The sequence below is a fragment of the Vicugna pacos genome, chromosome 1, assembly GCF_048564905.1.
Source record: "Vicugna pacos chromosome 1, VicPac4, whole genome shotgun sequence".
Classification (NCBI taxonomy): domain Eukaryota; kingdom Metazoa; phylum Chordata; class Mammalia; order Artiodactyla; family Camelidae; genus Vicugna; species Vicugna pacos.
Genome location: NC_132987.1, coordinates 45342409 through 45367388, shown reverse-complemented (window position 1 = coordinate 45367388; position 24980 = coordinate 45342409). Strand labels below are relative to the sequence as shown.

At 36.0% G+C, this 24980-nt stretch overlaps 1 protein-coding gene across 3 annotated transcripts in view; it reads right to left on the bottom strand.

Moving 5' to 3' along the window:
• The window catches only part of NAALADL2 (N-acetylated alpha-linked acidic dipeptidase like 2), a 1170852-nt gene extending 1153891 nt beyond the window's left edge, over positions 1–16961 (bottom strand). For all 3 annotated transcript variants that reach the window (XM_072961150.1, XM_072961146.1, XM_072961152.1), the window contains exons 1-2: positions 16834–16961; positions 3976–4024 (exon numbers count right to left, since the gene is read on the bottom strand). The gene's annotated coding sequence lies outside the window, so the exon portion shown is untranslated. The remainder of the gene's footprint in view (positions 1–3975; positions 4025–16833) is intronic.
• Positions 16962–24980: the final 8019 nt, after the last annotated feature.

Below are 24980 nucleotides of genomic sequence, written 5' to 3'. Positions count from 1 at the left end.
AGAAAGTCTAATGCCATCAAAAAGCATCTTGTTAAATAAAAATGCAGACAGGTTTATTATCATATATTGTGACTATTTCCAGAAATCAAATCAACATTTAATTAAATTTTATTTCACAGGCTTCTTTTCATAATAAATTACCATAAGGTTAGGAAAAGGAAATGGTGAGGAAAGTTCCCCAAAGAAATATATATTATTTTGAATAGTAATTTATTTTCACACAAAGTAGTAGTATTTTTTTCTAATATGAATAAAAAGATCTTAACCACAGAAAAATCCACATAGCCTTACCAAGATACCTAAAGACCAAGCATTTCACTCAATAATTTTGTCCACAACACTACCCACCTTTTCCTACAAAATGACAAATTTTATTGAAAAAAATATAATTATTAAACTCAGAAAGGTCCCACATAGCCAACAGAATTTTTATAATATAATACTGACAAACTGTTTTACTCTTGATATCAATAAAAAATAAATTATACATAAAAAATCAATACTTAATTCATATAGCTATCACTATTAATATCGGTGTAAAACACTTCATTTTGCATGTAACTGTGGTAAAATGCTTTATACTAGAAAAAAAATTAACTCTACGGGGAATGAGTAGTATTTCATTCCTTACAGTATATTTAGCATCTCTGAGCATATTCTCTAAAGTATATTTATGGCTCTCAGGCTGCATAAGGACCTCCAGTTGCAGTTCATACTAGCTTAATGAAAGGAACAAACATATACTTTACTTTTCACAATCACAATACATCCATCGCAACTAAGCTGAGGCTATCATACCAGTCACAGAGAGCAAGAGGTTTTTCAAATTTCAAGGAATATGGAGGGAGAAATTCTAGGAATTAGCTAGTATGTAATTTAGGGAATGGAAGAAGAAAAGGAAACTGTAATCTTAAGAAGAATTTTTTCAATAAGCTTACTCAGTTGAAGAGAAAAACCTCAACAAAACAAATTTGCATTAATTTAAAGAGCAAATATTTACAGAAACAACTTAAATGGCCAACAACAGAGAAACAGATTTATTATGGCCAAGTCAGATGATGTACCATGTAGTCATCAATAATTACACTTACAAAGTTTAAAATAATATTTAAAATACTCTATTTACATTATATTGAAAAAGCAGGATGTTAAAATATCTAGTATGATCTCAAAAATATGAGGAAAAATAAAATTGAAAAAAATCAGAAAAAAAATGCTAAGATTTTAACACTGGGTAGTTAATTATAGGTGACTTTATTTTTCTATTTCTTAATACATTTCTAGATTTTCTAAATGTTCTGCAATAATTCTGTATTATTTTTATCATTAGAAAAAATGTTTATAAACATAAAATGTTTGATTTTCCAAAGAAAATATTCTCTGTCAGTTTGAAACTAATATAACAAATCAGATTTTAAATACCTGTACAGTTGATACTGCACTTGAACAACATGGGTTTGAACTGTGTGAGTCCACTTACACATGGATTTTTTTTCAATAAATACATAATACAGTACTACATAATCTTCAGTTGATTGAATCCACAGATGCAGTACCATGCATAAGGAGGCCCAATTGTAAAGTTAAAAGTGGAATTTCAACTTCAGGGGCAGGAGGAGGGTGTGTGCCCCTAACTCCCAAGCTGCTCAAGGCTCTCCTGTACTCACCTTTCAGAAAGTAACACAGTAAGTAAAAAGTCTTATATACATGATCTGTATTACTTGGATCTTTCTATCCAAACTTCTTCAACTAGGAAAAAATGCTAAATGTTTCCATTTTTCCTACACAGTTTTTATACATGAACAAAAAAAGCTAACCAAACACAAAACTGATCTTTCAATTATTTCTCTTCCTGATCCAAGAGGAAAATATTTTTAGGGTTTATATGATACGGAGAATAAAAAAATAAAAAATAGCTCTTACTATGCTTTATTCTGTATGTTTGACTCCAGATGTCATGACTCTTAACGTACCCTGGCATATCCTCTTATTTGTTCAAGATTATTTATGGGTGTTATTGGTCGGGGAAGGGGGAACTGTTTTGGGTTTTGTTTTGTTTTTTCGTTTTGCTTTCGCAGCATGCATTCATGTTCCTATAAAGACAGATCATCTGGAAAGCAGGTTTCAGTTTTTCAATCTTAGTAATGTTGCCAGTGTCCCATTAACATGTTAAGGCAACTTGCCAGAAAATTAAATAATTTTTTCACATTACTTCATAATTACAGACCACATACAATATAATATGCAGGTGGTTTAGAAAACATGAATCAAAGGAAAGATTGCTGTCATTAGGAGCTCTAATACCACTTTGTAAAGCTTCAGTTGAATCCCATTTCGAAGACTATATCCAACAGAAGAAACTATCTTTGAAGCTTACAGTGGTACATTTCACTTGATGAACCTAAAGCTCTTTAAAAATCAGCATTTTAAATTCCCATTTTGAGTGTAAAGCATTCAGTGAATCTATAATTGGGCTGAGATGACCTAATGAATCCAGCGCAGACGCTGAGAATTCCAAGTAAGCATTCTTCCAAGTCACTGTCCACTGCATGTTTTCAGTGTTAAACTTATTTAACACCAACCCTGAGAAAGCCAACTAAACAGTCTTCATTTTCATTTTCCCCATGTCCCCAGTTTCCTCAAATCTGACATCTCCTCCATTTTAAAACACACTTGTCTCTTAGCATCTCTCTCATCCCAGGCATCTAGTCCCTCGTGTCTCCCAGGGTTCTATTATAAGAGGCCTCACATGGGCCTTTTCTCAACTAAAGAGCACTGCAGATTCTGGATGAGCATCTCACAAAACAAACAAACAAACTATATATATATATGTGTATATATATATATATATATATACACACACACACAGAACACACACACATATATATGAGAGGATTGATATAGGGTTATCAACTTTTTATCAATACTGTTCCTCAAAAGAGTAGGACAGACAAGATCATAGAACAAAAGAGAGTGGGAAAACTCACTGCATAATCCTTATTTTCTCATTCTGTCAAAGACCAGTGGAAACTTCATAAAAACCTTGGGAACCACATCCTTCCAACCTCTCTCCCCTCACTCTCTTGCCCAAACCCCAGGTTTTTCTCTGCCCGGGAAGAATACTGGCTTGCTACTCTGATCATCTTTGTAGCCCCCTAAAAGATAACAGAGCTGTGAAGAAAACATTAAGTAAATTAGGAAGCAATCCTGAGTAGTTTAGTAGCTCCACCAGAACAATGTGAAATAAAGAAGAAAAAATGCATTGAAAGTGCATCTGCACATTTTAATAAAAGAAAAAATGGGAAAGCCACTACTTATAACAAAGTTAAAAAAAATACATGGATTTGGATAGTGACAAAGATTTGGATTGTAAGGCAAAAGAACACCAATTGCTAGTCCCAGCTTGGTCTCATTAGAGTCAGACCTATATGAGTTTGAGCAGGTCATTTAATACTTCTTTATAACTGAAAAGGGCTAAACTAGATTATCTCTTAAAGTAACTAATTATAGCTCTAAGAATAAGAATAATGTTCTCTAGAGAATAAATTACATGTAAAAATATTGTTAACTTTTGTATCCCAACATTGTGCTTCTTTGTTTTACTTTTATTAGTTATATATTCCAAAAAGGATGTGATGTGGGTTCCAAGGAAGGACACATAGGATAAGACTATTATAACAAGAAGCTGATGCTCTAAAAATATTATACTTCTGTATTCAATACTTCTGTATTATCAACTTCATTTTTCTTACTCACATGTTCAGTATCAGTAGAAGAAACAAAGAGTGAACTGAAAATGGAGTAGCAAAGTAAACTTTTAAAAAAGCTAATCCTAAATATGTCATAAGCTACTGCTACCTAATATTAGCATCAAACCATCATCTCTCTAGTCTAATAAAATATAAATCAGAGTCTCGGATAAAGACATGGTTTTGTGAATTAAAAAACACACACAAGACAAAAACACTGTCTTACCTTCCAGGGACTGTTTTATTTCCTCATCCCTCCAAGTACAACAAAAGCTCTGTGAAAGGCAAATCAAGACACACTTCAGTTTCTCTCAGCAAAGAACAGCTTTCAGTGTTTATTGAACTTAACTGAATTCTAGGCCCAAATGGTCTAGTCATCTATTATCACTATAAAAATTCCTTATTTCCTAGATCTGTCCAAAACCATGTTTCAGACCATGTATCTCAATATTTATTTTGGGGGAAAAGCCTGACCAGGTTGATTTTTCTATTTCTCTGCCTTTCCTCATGCCATCCCTACTGTGCAGCATAACTTGGTGCCATCAAGTGTCCCAAGAAGTGAACATGGGCCCAGTAGATGGCATTCTGGAGACCTACATGTGACCCATTTATAATTAAGTTCAGCTGAAATTCTGTTATTGACCCTCACTCATTCCTGTTTAGCTCCACCTGCTTAATACAAGTCTTGGAACATCTTTTATACTTTCAAGGTTTCTGCTTCTTTACTCATAAAATTCTCCTTATCTATTTACGTCAAGTGTCTTTGGGGACTATCTCAAAACAGACTTCCCCGTAGGACCCTAAGAGTCATCATCCTCCTCATTCCTGCCCAGCTTACCCACCCTCTCCCACACACACACACACACACAATGTGTCTGCTAATCTCCTTTGTAATCTTGAAAAGGGGCAACATCTGGCCTTATTGGGTATTCTTAGAGTTTCAGGTAAAGTAAATCTTCACTTTCTATCTATTAACCTGTGTTTTCCTTTCAGTACATCAGCTTGCTTAAGCAGCAAAAGGCAGTGAAGTGATAAAATGAAGTTGTATCTTCAACCCCCAGTCACACCTGATGTGAGCATAGGCAACTTTGTGTGCCTGGCAAGGCTAGGTATAGAGCACACTTATGAGTTTATAATCTATTTGGGGAAGAATATCTTCTCATGGGAGGTGCAAGTGGAATTTGGGAGTAGCTTTGGTTTGGGCTATTATGTTACAGCACATTAGAGGGTACTTAGCTTGTCTCATGAAGAGAAATTCATTTAATAAGTTTAATAAGTACATTCTGGGCACCATAATGACAGATGAGTAAGGAGGCAAAGATTTAAAGACATTGTCTGCTCATATGACAAATAAAACATGGAGGAGAGAGAATGAATATACATTGAAAATGATGCTAATAAAAGCAGCCATGTATACAGGGGAATACAAGGCCACGGTGGAGGGAGTGTAACTGGCTCTAGAGGAAAGGGTTGGGGACATTCACAAAAAAGATATATTACTGGATATATGGGCATTTAGATAAGGGAGAAATACATTCCAGGCAGAGTGTCCACATGTGTGGAAAGATGAAAGATAAAAGGCGGGTTACTTATATCACAAAGCATGTTTAGGATCTTATCCTATCAGGAGATGAGGATGGAGTCTTTAATGGAGGCCAGATTATAATGGGCCCTGTTCAGAGTATAGTGGGCTAAGAAGTTTAGGTTCATCTCACAGGCAGTGAGGGGCCACCAGGGACTCTTAAGCAGAGGAGTGATGGTATTAAATGATCAGATATCAAACACCTACTGGTAGATGGTGACTTGTAAAATCTTCCCAGTCTTTCACCACCCAGGAAATCCCCTCAGTAATTTTTCTTTGGGAAAGAAAAGCCCCTTACTGTTTGGCAAAGAAAACAGAATGAAATGGTTTCATCCTAACCCGTATCTGATCTTTTCCAGGTCCCCTTCCTCATGTGTGTGGAGAATGAGAAAACGGTGAAAAGAAAAGAAATTACATTTTATTACGTATTAGGTACCAGGAAACATAGCAGGTGCTTCACACACATTATTATCAGATTTAACTCCAACCTTCTAAGGTAGGTAAAATTATTCCCATTTTAGAAAGGAAAAAGTAGAGGCCAAGCAAGTTGTCAGAAATCAGAGTAATAGAATGCCTAGGTGAAAAACTAGGATTTAAACCTAGACTCAACTAACTTCAAAGATACTCAAGTAGGATAATGTAGCTTCTCCATATGCCACCTTAATTTATTCTTACAATAATTATTTTATAAATAAATAACTTAAAATTCTGAAAGGTGGTCATACATATAAGTGGGTCAAGGAGGAGATGAGATGCAAAAGATAGACAAGGCAAACGTCCTAGAAACATTTTTAACTGCTTAAAGGTGAGCTACTGAAACACAGATACCAAACTAACAAGACCTTCCTTAATCCTTCCACTATCCTTAGCGTTGCATTAATGAACAATGTTTTATTGGTTACAATGCTACTTTTGTCTATATTAAAGTGAAAGAATAGCTATGTAGACGAAAACGTATGTTATGAAAATGTGTAAAGATTTCTTTTCACTACCCCCCAAAATATGTAAACCAAAAAGAAGACATGAGAAACAGAGCAATTCTTTAAATAATCAGGGAGACAGAAACTAATATAATGGCAAGTCCTTTTTTAAAATAAAACATTAATTTACAGGTTTTGTAACTACTTTGTCCTACACACATTGTGACGGGTTTTTTTTTTTTTGTCATAAAAATGCTTAGAGGAGTTCAAATCGGATACATACTAAGAAAATGACTAAATTATAATACAAACATATCAAGTTTCTATTATGTAGTTTTTTGCTTGCTTTAAAATTGAATTCTTGGTAACAATGATATGAAATATCACACAATTCGATTTTTATATTTGATACTGAACAAATAGGAGAACACCTGCTTTTTTTTATAGATATATACCAGGCAGCAATGAAGTGAAGAGCAACTTTCTCCATTCAAGGGGAGAACTGGTCATGATGAGTCACTTGAATCTCACTAGTGTCATTGTAGCTATATTTGCAATAAATTAAACCCTCAGTACTAGCAGATTCCATACTAACATTCTCAAATTGAGGTTGATACAGAGGTTAGAGAGAGATGGCAGCATACTATGTTATTCTTCACAAAAGTAAAAACCAAGCCACCCTTCCTTTCTGTACATACACAATATCATTTTTTTAATTAATTTTAAAAATGTTCAATATTTAATAACCATTAAAATCGATTTTTTCATTCTGGGTGAAAATAAGGATATAGAGGAAAATTACATCATTTTCACTGGTAGAACAGGATAAAATATATTTAACAAGATGAACATCCTCATTCTCTGCCTTGTCCTTTCTATGCACTCAACTCAAAGTCAGTAAAGCAAATGAAAAAAAATATATATATATACACATACATGTATATTGCTGTCTTCACCTTGGAAAATTAAGATGGAACATAATGAAGATGAAAATGATCTGGACCTAACATTTAAATATCACTACAATAATAATATGATGAGGATTATTCAGATAGCACAGCAAAAATTTAGGAGACAGGAATTCTTTCTTTTCTTCAGAGAACCTAAAAAGAATGGGAAAGGACTAATGGAGAAGCAGCTATTACTAATTACGGCACAAAGTTTCAATACTACCTCCCAAACTCCAAAAAACACTTTATTGCTTGTAGAGCTGGAAGATAGCTATTTCATATATTCAAGATCACAAATTTTCAAAAGATGAAGCTACTAAAACTATTATCTATGCAAACTGAGCTTTAACAATACATTTACACGGTTCATATGACACTATGTGAGAATAAAATCCTAGATCATCATTGCTGGAAATACTTCTGAGAAAATCTATCAAGAAGGATATCTGAGGCCCTAGTAACAGAATAATTATCCTCATATGATATTGACTAAACAAAATAAGAAAGTGAGTGATCTTGATGTAATTGTAGATATCAATACCTGTAAAACCAAGCATGGCACAATGTCATTTAACAGCACTTTAGATAATGCTGAAATGTTATTTTTCTCCAACTCTGGGTTCCTCAGGAAGATACAAGATTGTTTGAGTACTTAAAACCTTCAACAAGATTCCTCTTTCTATTTGCTCCCCCATTTTTTTTTTAAAGTTCTGTCTGGATAATTCCAGCACACATGCAAGAATCAGTCACAGCGATGGAACCATATGACATCACCAGGGCCTTACCTTCAGGCACATGAATGGAATGTCTAACCTCCCAAAACAAAAGTTTTTGAAGAAAACTTGAGTTTGAGCCTTCCAAAAAGTCTTTCACAAATAATTTTATCTGTTAAAACCATTTTGACTATTGAAGCCTTCCTTCAGTATAATAGTATTTCATCTTTTTCTTACGTAGCCCAAAATACAAAACAATCTAGCATTTGTATAAAAATATCTCAAAAATTAGAAGAAAGAAAGTGACTGATTGCTTTACTAGATTAAATATCCCTGACTTTTTTAGTATCTCTTTTGCAGGGCACTGTAAGAGGGATCTTTGTGGTGATAAAATAGTTCTGTATCTTGCTAGTGGTGGTAACTGCATGAATCTACATGAGGTAAAATGACACAGAACTATATGCACAAGTTGCACCAATGGCCACTTTCTGTTTTGATACCATACTCTAGCTGTATAAGATACAACCAATGCGTGAACTGGGTAAAGGGAATGCACTATCTGCACTATTTTTGCAAATTCTTGAGTATCCATAGTTTCAAAATAAAAAGTAAAAAAAAAGGGGGTGGGGAAGCTTCTCACAGAAATCATAATATCTCAATGCCAAGATTATAGGAGGAAAACTATAAGATTAAAGAGGAAAATCATTCTTGTAAATCTAAAAGATCAGTATGTGTAAATATCAGAAAAGCAAGTAAACCAAAGCAGGTGGAAAACAGTTATAATCTGAGTATTAGATAGGACTGAATATAAGCTTACTCTGAATATAAGCTTAATGGGACTAAACATGTTGGGAATATGACAACAAAATTACCTATCTGCATGTCAACCTGTGTTCTTTCCTGGGGTCTGAAAACATATTCTATGGAGACCTATCACAAGCAAGAAATTATTTTGAAGTCTTGAATTTTATTTTAAAAAGCGTGTATTTTGCACTGGATGCATATTCACATTCTTTTATAATTTTAAACATTTACCAGCTAAGTGACTTAACTACTTTCTCCAAAATGTTTTTTTTTTTTAGTATATTTGACATTCCGAGAAGACAGCCATGTTTATCCAAGTCTTCCAACATAGTTCAGAGTACCCCAGTTAGGAATCATATGCTTATTTTCCAGCTTCAGGGTGGTGACTAACAAATCATTTAGGCTAGCCTATTGTACGGCAGCCACTAGACTACCTTGGCGACGAGGCTATTCTTCAGAAAATTCTTAGAAGACGGATAACTGCTAACCCTCTATGATTTCAGCTATGGTTTACTGGAAAAGGACTTATCCTAAGAGCCATGAACCTCCTTTAAACAGAGCCTTCCTGGGAAATATCACTCACACACTGTTTCGTCTCAACAAGAAGCAGTGAAGCCTTGAGGTATTTGCATAAACATACACACCTAAGACTAGGCTTCCTGCATAATTAGCAGCTATTTTGCTTGAAAACACCTGGTTTTTAAAGCTTTCTAGAAATTTAGCAAAATTAAACTTAGGAAAAGGGTCCAGACTACAAGCCTTTGTAAGTTGTTCCCAATCAGATTCATATCACTTAAGAATGTTGAATAAGGGATTTTTTTTATCACCTAAATGTAATTAAAAATTTGAAACTGACTTCTACGACCAGCATTTCATAAAAGTGCTACAGTGCACCAGAAGGTGTTTACTTAAGTTTGAGCACACTGTGAGAGTTCTGAAGCCTAGTAGGGAATGTGTTTCAGGTTTAGTTCAGAAAAGCTGAATGGTCCCCATTGGGAGCTGACTAGTCTGTAAGTGCTTTTTACAACCAGAAGATGCCCCAAGAAGTTGTGGAATCACTGAGTAGTGTGTTAAATTAAAAATAAAAATTTTTTTAAAACCTCTACTATTTTACAGAGCAAGTATGATCTGTTTAAAAAGTGTTTCTGCTTTATGTTTTTTTTTCCCTCCAATAAATGTAAAAAGATAAGGAGATCCAAAGTACATTTAGGAATATATTATTTGAGGTTATTTTACCACCAATAATAATTGGACTCAATGCACAGAAGTGAACACAGCCTATGTAGAGTTATATAAATTTACCAACAGATAAGGCTGGACATAATAAATATAATAAATAATATTATATAATAAAGTTTTAAAACTGAGTAAGTTCATTAATAATTTTCTACGAGAAGGTTGTAAAAAAGCAAAAAGTCACTTATAATATAGAAAATATTTATGTATGGCATTGTACACAATGGAAAAGTCAAAAAGTATAGAATTTTCATTATCTGTTCTTAAAAGGATTCATAACTCTTCTAACCTTTTTCATGACTAAACATCTAAAAAATAAAATATCTGTAATATACTTCTAACCAAACTTTGGTAATTAATAATGAGAGCAAATCCCATTATGATTAAAACCCAACTTTTTAAAAATTGAAATCACATTTATAAACCAGTTGTTGGGGGAAATTATGCTAGCTCAAAATACAAGGTTTCTATGAAAGATAAATCACCTTTCTTATCCGAACTGCTCAGATCAAAATGTCAAAACAATTAAATTACAATTTTGTCTGACATCAACATTCCATGCAGCAGTGCAAAACAGACAACCCTGATTTCAGGCATACTGTTTGCTTTTAACTGGCAAACAAATTGAGCAATGAATCAAACTTTACTAAAGAAACCATGAGGCATACTGTCAGATCACAGAGGTCAAGGAATTCATCAAGACTCACTTTCTATACAACTGTATGCATTTGTCTAAGGGAGAAAAAAAAAATCATCCATTCTCTCATCAAATACAACAATACACTAACATAAGGACAGATATTTAACTGCCTCCACATCAAATATGACCATAAATCACACATAAAATGAATCATATTGTTTTTATAGTTATGCGGGCATGCTTATATTTTTGTATATACATATCTGTATATGTGTCCATGTGTATAGAGAGAAAAAAGGGAGCTTAAATTCTTGTCCTTATAAGCCTAGTTCCTCCATGCCACTATCTCACCTACGTCTTTGAATGTACCATGTAAAAAAATACACCATGATATTTTTGAGTTGTAAGAAGCCCTGAAATGATCTTGAGCTACCTCTTCACTTTTCAGTTTAAAAAAAAAAAAGAAAGAAGGAAAGAAAAAGAACAAAAGAACTGGGACTAGAACTCTGGGCCTGAGACCCCTAATCTTTTGTGTCAATCATGTCATACACTAAAGATATGGACTCCGGAGAACTGGTAAATACTGTGGGAAGAAACAATAATAAGCTCCTATTGATATCATTTTATATCTACTTACTTTTTAAGCAAAACGTTCTGCTTTCAAAAATCCACTGAGGCTTCATGAGAAAAAAGTGATGCACCAGATTTTTCTATCCAGGCATATTTGGATTTCATACACTATTCAACTATCACGTACATTTAGGATTAGTCAGCATCCTAAAACCTTTACATTTATAATCATCCTACAGAACAAGTGCAAATCATTGACTTACAAATTTTCATTCTCTGGTTGACTAAATTCTTTTTCACATTTTTTCATATAATTTTTCTATGTATCTAAAGAGAATGCATCATTATAATTAAGGATATGAATGCTGTAACAGGACTGCCTCACTCCACTACTTACTACCATGTAACCTTGGGCAAGTTAACTCAACCACCTTATGCCTTAGTTTCATTTGCAGAAATAACAGAACTCACATGATAGGGTTTTGGTGCAGATTAAATGAGTTAGCACATGCAAACCAAAACAACAGCGCTGGCTGTTAGTAAATGCTCAAAAGATATTACCTATTATTACTAATTTTTAGTCAGCTAATAGATTAACATATTGGAACTAAAAGAATATCAGAGATCACGTAGGACAGGATTTAGCAAGCATTTTGTAAAGGGCCTGACAATAAATATTTTCGGCTTCTCCAGCCATACTGTCTCTGCCTCAACTACAAAACTCCATGGCAAACACAGACACAGACAATAAACTGATGGATGCAGTTGTGTTCCAATAATACCCTACTTATAAATACAGGTAGCAGACTGAAGGTGGCCTCAGGCCAATGTCTACAGCCTCCTCATGTAGAAAACAACCACACTCTACCGAGAAAGTGAAGAACAGAGATGAATTGAGTAACAGAAAGTCAGCCAGCAAGCCACTGGCAGGTACAGAATTAGAAGCAAGAACTCCACAATTAATTCAGTTCAGTGTTCTTTCTACCTCTCCGTATAGGATAAGCTCCATGACATCTTCCTTTGCTGATCTACAAACGGAAACAATCTCTCCCTTTCCTACTCTCCCACAACATACAAGATCAGCAGAAAATCAAGAGATTTTGAAGGGAGATGAGTACACTAGGGTTCATCATCCTATTCACTCTACTTTTAAGTGTCTGATAATTTCCACAATAAACTAAAAAAAAAACTCTCAAAGCACTCAGTACTCTTCACATGGCATTTATCAATTCTCTCAAAACATCTGTGTATGTTCTTTTCTTTTTTTCTCTCCTAGAAATGGTAGTTTGAAGGCAGGGATCATGTCATTTGCATTTTGGTATCACCATCTCCTGCCAAGACCTCACACAAAACCCTATTTCATAATTACAATTCAATAAACAAGTGGTTCCTAAACAACTGGAGGAAAGGCATCTCAAACAAGGTACTACTTACAACTGCAAAATTCTCTCCATCTTGTCAAATGGCTCTGTATCCACAACCAATGTTGTCAAAATGTCCTTTACCTACCCCCAATTTGTTGCCAATCTGGTCTTCATTATATCATTTTCAAACTCCAACTGAAATCTATTTCTAGCTAACATAATACCACCTCTCTACAAGTAGATTCAAGAGCAACAACACTGTTTTCTATTAAATCACACTTGGTACTTAAAAAGTAAACTGTCTCCTTGATATGATAATAATGGTCTTAGAACATTACTACGGTTATCCAGCAGCACTGGCCGTAGATTCAATATTTTTACTCTCCTCATCATAGACTTTCCCAAATGACATGATATAATCTTGCTTATTTTATTTACTTCTTCACCTCTAACTTTATAATCTCAACTTCCTTTCCAAGTCTTCGCCCAAACAGAACTCAAGGCAAAAATTCCCCCCTTTTCTTTCCTCAACAAAACACAAAGCTCTTTGCTTCAAGAAATTCTCAGAATCTCAAAGTATTTTCTCACCAAATATATCTCAGATCAAATAGGAAAAGAGGTAAAAGTTCCTACCAATTTCTCATCCACTATGTGCCACACGACACAATAAGAGAAGGAATCCAAAGAGAACCACCACACAACCCCACCTGCATCTGTGTCCAGTCTCTCTTCTCTTATTACTATAGATAAATTGCCCATAACCATAGAAACAGATAACCTCTCCTGTTGCATCCTCCCAAACACACTTAAGAATACTGTTCCTCCATCTCTTCTGCACTGTCAATTTTCCACCTCCATTGGTTCTTTCTCACAAAAATACCAATATCCCATGGTTTTGCATATCTTTTAAAACACTTTACAGAACATAGCCCTCCAATTAATGATCTATTTCTCTCCCTTTCTTTTCAATAAAAATCTTCAAGGGATGTACTCTATCACCCTCTTTAATGTCTCTTTTTCTACTACTCTGTCAAACATTCCAAACAAGTCTTCACCACCTACAGCTCCATGGAAACTGATACCTTCAAGGTCATCAGTGATTTCCTTGGCTAAATCAATTCTCAATCCTCATCTTTAAAATAGCTGACAAGCCCCTTACTTCTTCAAACACTTCCTTCATTTGGCTTCCATGTTTCCACACTCTCCTACTCTTCCTCTTGCCTAGCATACAGCTATTTTTCAGAATCTTTTGCTGGTTGCTCCTCACCACATCATGTTGGAGGGCTCCAAGGCTCAGTCCTTGATCCTCTTGTTTTCGAACCCCACATATTTTTGATGGACTTATCCCGTCTCTATGTATACTGGAGAATCCGAAACACACATCGTTAGCTTGGCCTTCAGACTGCCTGCTTGACATCCCCACTTGGATATTTAAAATGCATCTAACCCTTAACATGTCCAAATCCAAATTCTTAATCCTCACCACCATGTCTTTTTACTGCTGTATCTTCTCTGTCTCAATAAAAAGAAGTTTTATCTTTTCAGTTGCTTAACACATTGATCGCCCACTGTGGATCGAGTGCCCCGAGGAAACACAACTCTCCACTCAGATTTGGGTGATGTGGCGATCAACGTTTTAGGCAATTAAGTTCTCCTTAATTTCATTTGCTCTCACACTCCATATCTAACCTGTCAGCAAATCCCATGGATTGTACTGTCAAAGTACATCCAGAATCTGAACTTTTCACCACCTCCACTTTTACCATCCTGGTCTAAGCTACCATCTCTGTCACATGGTTTATTATAATAGCTCAACTGACACCCTTTTTTCTGCCCTTATCTTTCTTCAATCTGTTCTCAACTCAGTAGCAAGAGTAATGGAATTAAACAGCTCTGTCAGACAGTTCTGATGAAAACACTCCGCAGCTTTCCTATATCACTTCTAGTAAAAACCAGAGTTGTTACAATAGCTTACTAGACCATTTATTATCTACCCTCTATTTCATTTCAGGCCACATTCCCTTCTTTCCTCCTTCCTCTACTCCATTCCACCCACACTGGCTTCTTTGCTGATCCTTGCACACACGTTTGTAGGGCCTTTGCATTTTCTATTCTTTAAGCCTGGAAAACTCATACTTCAGCTATCACATGGCTCACTCCCTCACCTGCTTCAAGTCTACTGAAATATCCCTTTCTCTGAAGGCCTTCCCTTACAATCCTATCTTGAACTGCTAAACACACACACACACACACACACACACACCCCTTCTTGCTGTGTTTCTCCACAGCACTCATTACAGGCACACCTCATTTTATTGCACTTCCCTTATTGCACTTCACAGATACTGTTGTTTTTTTTTTTTAACAATTTGAAGGTTTATGGCAACCGTATATTGTCAGATGATGATTAGCATTTTGCAGCAATAAAGTATTTTTAATGAAAGTATGTACATTGTTTTTTAGATATAATGCTATTGCACACTTAGAGACTACAGTATAGCATAAATGTAATTTTCATATGCATTAAGAAACTAGGAAAAATTCATGTGACTTCCTTCATTGTGATTCTCCCTTCATTGTGATGGTCTGGAACCAAATCGACAATATCTGAGGTATTCCTGTATACTATCACCTTACACTTTTCTATGTATTATATATTGTCTCCCTCTACTAGAATGTGCATTCCAAGAAGGCACTACTTTATTTCAGTGCCAAGAACAATGCTTCGCACACATTAAACACTCGATAAATATTTGTTGATTAAAAGAATGAGGAAGTATTTCTATGGGAAACTTTTCATAAGTAATGATTGTATCATTTTACTCTTGTTGGTCCTTTAATAGTCTAAAATACTATTTGTATGGTACCAGGAATACATTAGATCACCCTTATGAAGAATTACTTTTACATTCCCCAGAAGTCCTGAGGTCAGAGATTACTGCCAATTGTAAAGAGAAAACTCTGAGCGGTCTGAGGTGAAAGTATTCTTGAAAGATCTCTTGTTTCTATTAAGAATTCGTAGAGGGGAAAATAAAGAAAACGGGGAAAATCGTACTCAAACATCAAAGCCCAGTTTAAAAGCCAACCCTTTCATTAATCCTTTCCTCCCTCATTCACCCAGAGCAGTCCGTACCACCATCCCAGTGCTCACCAGGTTATGTAATCTCCTGGATATGTAATCTCTGGAGGACAGGAACCGGATCACTTTTCTCTCCTAACCAGTCACCAGTCACCCATGATTGGCATTCAGAGAATTATTACTGGATCGAATTGAATGGAATAAATACTGTAGGAACCTGTGACGTAACTGCTTGTTAAAACACAGTCTAGTAACACCATTATCTAGGTATCTACGGTCGATTGCAGACAAACCTGTGTCCTCTATTCTGCATGGCCGAGGCAGTAAAGACACGCAGCCCAATAACTTAGTCACATGTACAGGTCCAGAATCCATTACTCTACTCCTCAGGATGTGCAAGCCATAGTGAGCAAATATTAACTGCTAAGGACGACAGAAAAGTAAAGGATGCTGTATCTTCTTCTAACAGTGCGGGACAAAAGTAGACAGACACTAATAGATGAGACACCCAATACAGAGGAAAACTGAAAAAAAAATACTAATAATTTTTAAAATGTGGAAAAAGAAGGCGGCGGACAAGAAGAGGGTGGAGAAATATGACAGAAGACCTCAGGTCAAACGTGGAAGTAAGCGAGGCACTAGGGTAGAAATCAGCGCAAGCGCTGGTCACAGGCTGCTCTTTCAACAGCCCCTCATCAACTTCCTCGAGCAAGCCTTCCCGCGCGTCCTCCGGGACGGCATTCCACGCGCGGGGGCGTCCCTCCGGGCGAGTCACCCTCAAGCAGGGTCTGCAGCGCCGCGGTCTTTACCTGCGTCCCGTCAGGACGCCCGGGCGACCGGCCCGGCGGGCGTGTGTGCAGGTGTGAACGTGTCAGACGCGGGCGCTCGGGAGCTGCGGGGCCGTGCTCTCCGACAGCCGGCTTCGGGAGGTGGGCGGGGGCCTCGAGGCGGGGGGCCGGGGCTGCTCAGGCCGGCGGGGGCCCGGGGGCGGCTGGAGCCGGGGGCCCCGCGCGCGGCCCCGCCAGGTCGCCGCCGCCCGAGCGCCCCTCAGCCTCGGGGACTCGACGCCCCGGTTGGCGCCCCGGGACCGGCGCAGGGGTGCGGCCTCAGCCGCAGTCGGGGCGGGAGGACGAGAGCGAGAGCCGGACCTCTGGGCCGAGGCCGCGCCGCCTCAGAGCGCCCAGCTGGTTTTGGCAAAACTTTGGAAACAGAGGGACTCGGATTACCTGAGCGGCGCGGGCGCGGGCGCGGGCGCGGGCTCGTCTGCGGTACGGCTGCCGGGCGCGGGCCGGGTTTTCAGCAGCCGTAAAGCGGGAGGAGCGCGCGAGCCCTCGCCCCCGAGCGGCGGCCCCGGCGCCTCTGCCGCGAGCGTCAGCCGCTTGGCAAGGAGCGGGCTGCGCTGAGTCATAATAAAAGACACGTTTGCCGAGCGAAGTGGGAAGGGGGCCTCGAGAAGCCGTGTTAAAAGGCGACAGGCTGAGTTACGGAAGGTTTTGTTGTTGTTTTTTAAAGCGGGCAAAACTGGAAAACTTGCCCCATGGTGGGAAAAAGGATGAGCTTCTTTTATTATATTTTACACATTCTTTTCTGTACCTAGTAAGAGTTTTAAAAAATTACTTTTTAAGTGCTTTCGCCTCCAGAATCAGGTGGCTGTGTATAGCGCTGAGCCTCCTCGCTTCCAGCTTGAGGGCCTTATTGCGCTTGTTATTTGAGGCCGTGTCTTTGTCTGTGGAGCAGAATAAAGGCACCTCCGTCAGGAGAGAGAGCGCCGGGGAGGGTACTTGGCGTTGTGCCTGCAGTCTGCACTTCCTAAAGCTTAATTATTATGACTTAAAAATAAAAGGGGGTTAAGTGAAGAGGGATCTTAGGTGAACAGCTTTAAAAGTAAGAAGACAAAAATAAAACAAGGTGTTTTTTTTTTTCAAGAGTTAAATGAGACTTGTATCTGAATGGAAGATAAGAAACAGGAACCTCCTAGAAACAAATGAGGCCAAGAGATGTAGCTGAGATGAGAGAGGAAAAAAAGAGAAGGGGAAAGGAAAGGGGGTGAGGGGAAAGGGGAGAAGGGGAGGAAGGGGAGGAGGGGAACTAGGCTCAGTGGCCAGAAAGCTGAAGCTTCACAGACGGGGAGGAAGCGTATGTTTAATCGCTATTGAGAAAATCATGACAAACTCCCTTTGCTGAGAGAGGTTTTTTAAAAAAAAAATTTAAGCAGATAAACAACTGTTTTAAATGAACCCCAAATGAGGAGCCTTTGCTCCAATGAATGAGATTTGGCAGTACTGCAAAATGAGGAAATTCTTCCCTGTACTGCGTCTTAGAGGGGTGAGTCATCAAACCATAGCAAAAATTAGTGGGCTGGATTCCTGAAAGGCACGCCAGATGGATGCATTCTGCTTAGTTTTAATAACTGTATGATGTTCCCTCTGTACTGTCAATTTTGGAAGAATGGAAGCTGAATGAAGATCTGAGGAGTGAACTTGAAAATAAAAGCCAACTGGTTACTTAATATATGAGTATCCGCCCACAATGAGCATACAGCTAAAGATTCCAAAACAAATGACCATTTCTCCCATTTTCCTTCTCCTTCCCCTTTGTTCCTGCTGTCACTGTATTTCTATCTGCTTTTGTTGTATTATTTTTATACAATGGGACTGCCTAGGGGAAAGGTGGTTTTAATTAATACTAAGGAATGGAAGGAATTTTAGCTAGGCCTCTGTAAGTAGGGTCAAACTTTTTGAAAGAAAGGTTTTTCAGTTGAAGTTTTAATGAGAGCAAGGGTAAATTGGCAGATGTGAAATCACAAGTTGTTTTAGACAAACAAAACAGTAGTAGGACTGGAATGAAAGAATTAAATAGAAATCAGAAACAGTTCTATTCCCTATTTACTGTAAGCACGAAAGGCTAGAGGAAAGTTTTCTCTATCAGATAAAAGAAAATGGGTGTCTTGCTCTACTACCAAGGCTTTCGAATAGAAATTTTTTAAAAAAGAAAAAAAGAAAGGAGAAAAAAAAAAGCAAAAACACAAATCAAAATGAAAAACCTCTAGCAGATTCTTACAATGATTTGCATTTCCCTAGGAGATCTCCTGCAGGGTAAAAGACTTGTAGGTGCCTCTTTCCATGTAGAAACAAGCAGAATATTTGAGGGGATTAATTTTGGCAGAATTGGGAAAACCCTGCGTAGGATAAGAGTACCACTCTCTTTGTTTCAGTTTCACTCAACCTTCAGGCTTAGGCAAACATATTATCATTAAACCTTTTGTCTCTGTGAAACAGAGATAAAATCTTAAATGGTGTGAAGCCCCTAAACTAAAAGCAAGAAAACAAAACCAAAGCCCAGAAAAATAGAGAAAGAGATTAGGAAGCTTTTGTAAGGGAACCTTTGAACTTTTGGCTGTATTATGAATGCCTGTGACTTACTCTAGAGAAATAGGCAATCCAAGCTAAATCTAGGAACCAAGAAGATCAGGTCAGTTCAGATTTTAAAAAACTTACCTTACCTAAAATTTTTGGTCTGAGATAATTCCATTCATTTAAGGTAGAGACAAAAATTCACAACCTGATTTTGTGTGTCCATTAACACCTAATCACCTGAATTCACTTGAATGTACTTTTTAGTTGGACTTTTGGCATTCTGTAACTAAACCTTGACTCATGGGCTTTTGAACATTTTGTGAATTTATCCAAAAGTAGATTTAGACTAATAAGTATTTGCTTTAAAGCTTTTAAATCCATCATTAATTAATGTTAATAATGTAAAGCATAGAGTGATCTGCTTTTCAAGGCATTTTATGTACATATAAGTTATAATTAAATCATTTAAATGACAAGCCCCTGTTACACAACTGACTTTAACCTTAGTATGCTAATATGATTTTTATTTAAGATTTCATACGAAATTATATTGGAAAAGATTGATTGTTTTGACTGCAAAGGACTGTATTGTTCTAACTTGAAACATCAATGTGGTGAGGATTTCATGTAACTGAACAATGAACACTATTACAACATTATCTGTTGCTTAATTACTACATAACAGAAACACGAGTTAAACAGGTAGAGAGCCTTAAAAAATTTATAGTTTTCGAAACGAATTTCAGGAATACTAAAGACTGTATCAGAGCTGAAGTGAGATTCTCCAGCCGAATTTGAGCTTTAGCTAAGAACACTATGTTCCAAGATTGCTAGCTAATCCCACTCAAATAGGGAGGACAATCTTAAAGATATAGACCCTTGTTCTTCTCTGTCAGCAATACATATGTACTTATGGACATATTCCATTGTACGTATTTTAGAAGAGTTCTACGTGAAACTATTCAAATCTAAAATTCAGCACTCTGGTCTCTTTAGACAGTTGAAATAGGTTGAAGAACTTGATGGTTGTTTCTTGAATAATGTCGCAACTAGAAATTCTCAGGTAATTAAATTTTTCATTGGAAAAATAAACAACTGTAGGAAATAGGCATTCTCCGACATTTCTGACTGGAGTATATAAACTGTCATACCCCTCTACAGAGAGCTATTTGGTAACAATCAAAATTCCAAATACCAGAATTATATTCCCCTGGAGCCAACAAATTGCTTTTGGGAGTTGATTCTATAGAAATAATGCATGTACAATATTATTTGTTGTAATAACAAAAGTTCGGAATAACCTAAAACTCTATCTACAGGAGACCAGTAAAATTATAGTACATTAATACAATAGAATGTACTATAAATGCAGCTGTTGAGGGGGATTAAACAGAATGAGGAAATTTTCTGTAAACAGTTTTGGAAACTACGACAAGATATATAAAGTGAAAGAAAAACAGTACAGAATGGTGTGCAAAATATAGTACCTTTGTATAAAGAGGAGATATGATTATATTTACTTGCACATGCATAAAGAAATTCTGAAAGGAAACGTAAGAAGCTATCTATAGTTACTCATATAAAGGGGAGATCAAATGTACTGATTGGACTGAGGACAGGGTAAAAAAGGACTTTTCATTACATACCTTTTTGTTTTCTTTTGGGGATCCATGTAAATATACTCTGTTTGAAAAATTTGTTTAAAAAAAGGAAACAAGTGCCAGATACCTTCCATGATGTGTAAAAAAGATAAAGTAGGAAAAGTTATTTTGAAATTGAATAATGTCCCTGTCATAATCCCCAAAGTACTGAAATTTACTATTAAGAATTCCTGCTAACTAAACTATGAATTCTATTTACATCTGTTTTGACCATAAAGGCCTGTACTATTTTAAAATATCAGATAAACCTTCACACACAAATAAAATTTGTATTCATTTCTCCCTAAGAATTTTTAAATTCCCAGTAATAGAGAAATTAATGTATAAAGTACAGTATATTTTATTCTAATAGACCATCCAGAGTTTCTATTACAATTTCTTGTTCTTTTGCTGAAAATACTGTATAGTGGCAAGTACTAATATTTTAATTCTATAATGCCTGAGGTCCAGTCTCTGTCCCCTCCATGGAGGAGCCACGGGATAAAAAGAGCCTGAGACCTTAACTTTCTCCTTGGAGGAGAGCTACCCCAGGAGCCAGAACTTTCACTTTGGACCTCATGTGTGAGAAGTAAACTTTTACTGCATTAAGCCACTGACATTTTGGTGTTATTTGTAAGAGCTTTTAGCCTGTTTTGACTAATTCAAGCAAGAAATTTCCTTTCAACAAAAAATTAAAGAATTTCAAAGATCCACGAAAGAATTAAGGACTTAATTCTTATTCACAAAAACTTTGTTTTTTTCTTTTAACGTATAATATTAAGAAACACATTCTTCTGTATGTGATCTATGATTTGTTTTCTATCTTCATTTGGAAATGATTTTACATGTCTGAAATAATGAGGATATTTTATAAAAATTTTATTATTATTGCTGTTTATTATTACTATCACTATTATTACTATTACCATTGATTGATTTTTTCCAAATATCAATATTTCAAGAAGTACAAAGGGTTTCTTTCTCTTTATCTGACTAAATGATATGTTTCATTGAAGAGTCAGAGAATGGCTATACATGAAATCAGAATTTTAATTATTGAAAAAAGTTAAACTCAAGTTCTTTATCACTATTCCTTTTTCCTCTAATGCAGAGTATACTTTGCTTCTTTCCTTATTATATTTCTGGTATTCTCAAATGGTTTATTAACTAAAAGAATAACTGTATGATTGCCAGTTTTCTTTTTTATCATATTATGAACCCTTTACAAATATGATCACATCTTGAAAATTCATTTTTCACAAAAATTACTGATACATGGCTAGATTATGAGGTGGAAAAGAGACGAGAATTTCTCTTTTCCTGTTCTGTTAATATACCAAATGAGAAAAAAATATTAAGTGGTGTGTGCAGCCCAAGCTTTGTCTATTGGATGGATGGCTTACTATGAATGTCTATGAGACTTTTCCATACTAGAGCATGTCTTAAATAACTGTAGGAAAACAGCCCTAAATATAATTTACAGTCTTTTTTAAAATATAAATAAAATGATTATCTAATGATTTAAAAAGAAGAAGACTACTAGAATACAGAATGGTTTTAATAATTTAATGTCTTGTATAGGTAAGACAAAATAACTCATCTCAAATATTATGTAACACTTCCCCTCCAGCTTTCTTAAAATAGTATATATATTTGAGGTTTCATCACTTTCATGATTTTTCCATTAAGTATACTACTGTATCTACTGATATAATTTTTGTATTTTCCATACTAGCATTCCAATCTATGGACACTTATTACTTTTTTTCTCCCTAGCCTTATATCCTTGCCTTTGGGAAAATGGTTCTCTCCACTCCAAATAAACTTTATAAAACTATTTAGAAAAGGGCCCTGCCACCACCACTAGAGGCAAATTTTTGATCCAAAAACACCAATTATAAATTCTTAAGGGACAGAGAGTTGCAATTCTCTGTATAATTGTATAGGCTCTGGACCTAGAGCTGCTGAGGGCAACTCCCTCACCTCACGGAAAATTTCTAGAGAAAAGCAGAGCCGAGGCAGGATGTGTTCTGATGACACTGCATTAGCCCTAGTCTGTGTCCACACCCTTGAGCCCCCTAGGCACGTGAGCCACGTATACATTGTTTTCCTTAAGCTGGTTAAATTGGATTTCTGTTATTTGCAACCGAGAGTCCAGAAATTAAAGCTTTCACTTTCCACCCTTTTACTCCTTATTTCTTCGTGCTTTCTAATTTATATTTTAGAGTATTTAATAATGCACAGAAAGTTAACACAAAAAGAAATGTAGTAATTTGCAACTGAAATTTGACGTTCTCAAAAAACCTAGGAGGCAGAATATTTTTGTTAATCCCAGCATAGGAAAGTGTGGAACCAAATCATCACTAAGTATTAAAAACCAAATCATCATTAAGTATTAAAAACCAATGTTGGGTATGCTTATTGCTACTGGAGTGTCATCAGTTCTAGGCCCTTGCAGCATACAGTTCTGATTCTAGTCTAGTACCATTTGTATCATGACTCATTATAGCCTTCCTTGCCTATCAGTTCCCTCCCACTCTAGCATTCTAACCTCTTAAATAAAGCATAATTCATAATTTATTTTACTAAGGTATTTGATTTTATATTTGTTAGCTCTTCTTGTTTTCTCTTGATATGCATATAATTATATAAATTGATGTTTGCTTTATCAATATGCATATATAGTGTATATAATAGTTTCAAAATAATGATATCAATATTTGAAATACCAAAATGATGATACCAACACTGCTATTCACAAGAGCACTGCATACAATTTCAGTATGCTTTTGGTTTCATTTTTGTTTGTTTTCCTTAGGATATACCCACTAGGCATATAGAGTCAAAATATTGTATTTTAAAGTTATTTGGACTAACGTCTTGTCCATGACGTTATGGAACCAACCAGATATACACTTATAACTTGACTTGTTTCAATTTGTTTTCAAATTTTGCGCATGGTTTGTTCTATCATTCTGATTTATTATTTTTTCCAAAATATATGTATGATATTTACATGATTCTGAATTCAAAACTATCTTCCATCCTGGGCTGTTTCTCCTGTTCTCTCTTTCTTTGTACAGGTAAAACATTTTTATTCATTTTTTTGCCTTACATTATTACGGATTTGGGGGTTGAACTCAGGTAGTTTAGTTCCTTAGTCCATGTTCTTAAACAAAATGCTAGATTGAAACTGTCCCATCAGAAATTACCAAATCTTTTTTTTAATTGGGGGGTGGAGAGGTGTTTGAAGTTGAAAATTGCATATATTTTTGCCTAATTCTTAAAATGTAAACTTGGAAAATATCATTCCAGGTCTCTTCATAAGTTCCACCCCCTACCTGCACCTCCCAAATTCAAAACCACCAGGCAGCAACTAAAAGCCTCTTTTATGGCTTTTTATGTTGTTCCAAAGGCTTACAGCTTTAACCCAGATACCTACTTTATAGATTCATAGCATGCAAGCTTTGCAGATATTCTTTTGAAGTTTGCATTTATAAGCCTTTGTGTACCAGCCTCTGTAAATTTCCATGTGACCTGTCTGAACTTCTTGAAGACAGAGTGTGAACAAACATTACAAGCTTTTTGTGAAAGAGAATGTAGGCTCCATATAAAAGATTTTTCCTAAATCCCATTATATCTCCTTTAACCGTCCCTGTTCATTCTCACAAAGTTTCACTATTCTAGGTTACTAGCACATGTCTCTCCTCTTCTACTTTGCTTCACTCTTGTCTTCTTAACTCTGAGTTTCTTAAAAATTCCATTCAGTTCACAAGGTCCACTGGGCATAATAAAAGGTTGCTAAGGTTGTGGAATAAGTTTAGACAAGAAAAGCACCAAAGACAGGCTTGTTAGCCACTTCCTAATCACCTGTTGTTCCTTATAAATGCCCCTGGGGAGTCCTCAGTTTATCCAGTTACACTTAAAATTTTTTCATGACTCTTGACCTTGAAATTCCTCTTCTGGGTACCTAGCCCAATGGAATAATTCCAACTTGTGCAATGAATTATCCACAAAGACGATTATTGCAAAAATTACAAAATAATGAAAGTTTATTACTACCCATGTCCAACAAGAAGATGGTAATTAAATGATAGTATTTGTTTATACGAGGCTATTAAGGATTAGTTGTATTATACTATAAAGACAAGCATTTTAATAACATAAAAACTATTAAGATGTACTGCTAAGTGATAAAGTTAAATAAAGTAATATCAGTATTAATCTGAAGAAAATATGTCAAAATTTTTACAATATTCAAAAACTATTAATGATAAACAGCACTAATTTCTGTATTCTCCAAAGTTTCACAAATGAGGATATATTATTTTTATTAGTAATACACACACACCAACCATAGGTATAAGTCTGAGCTGG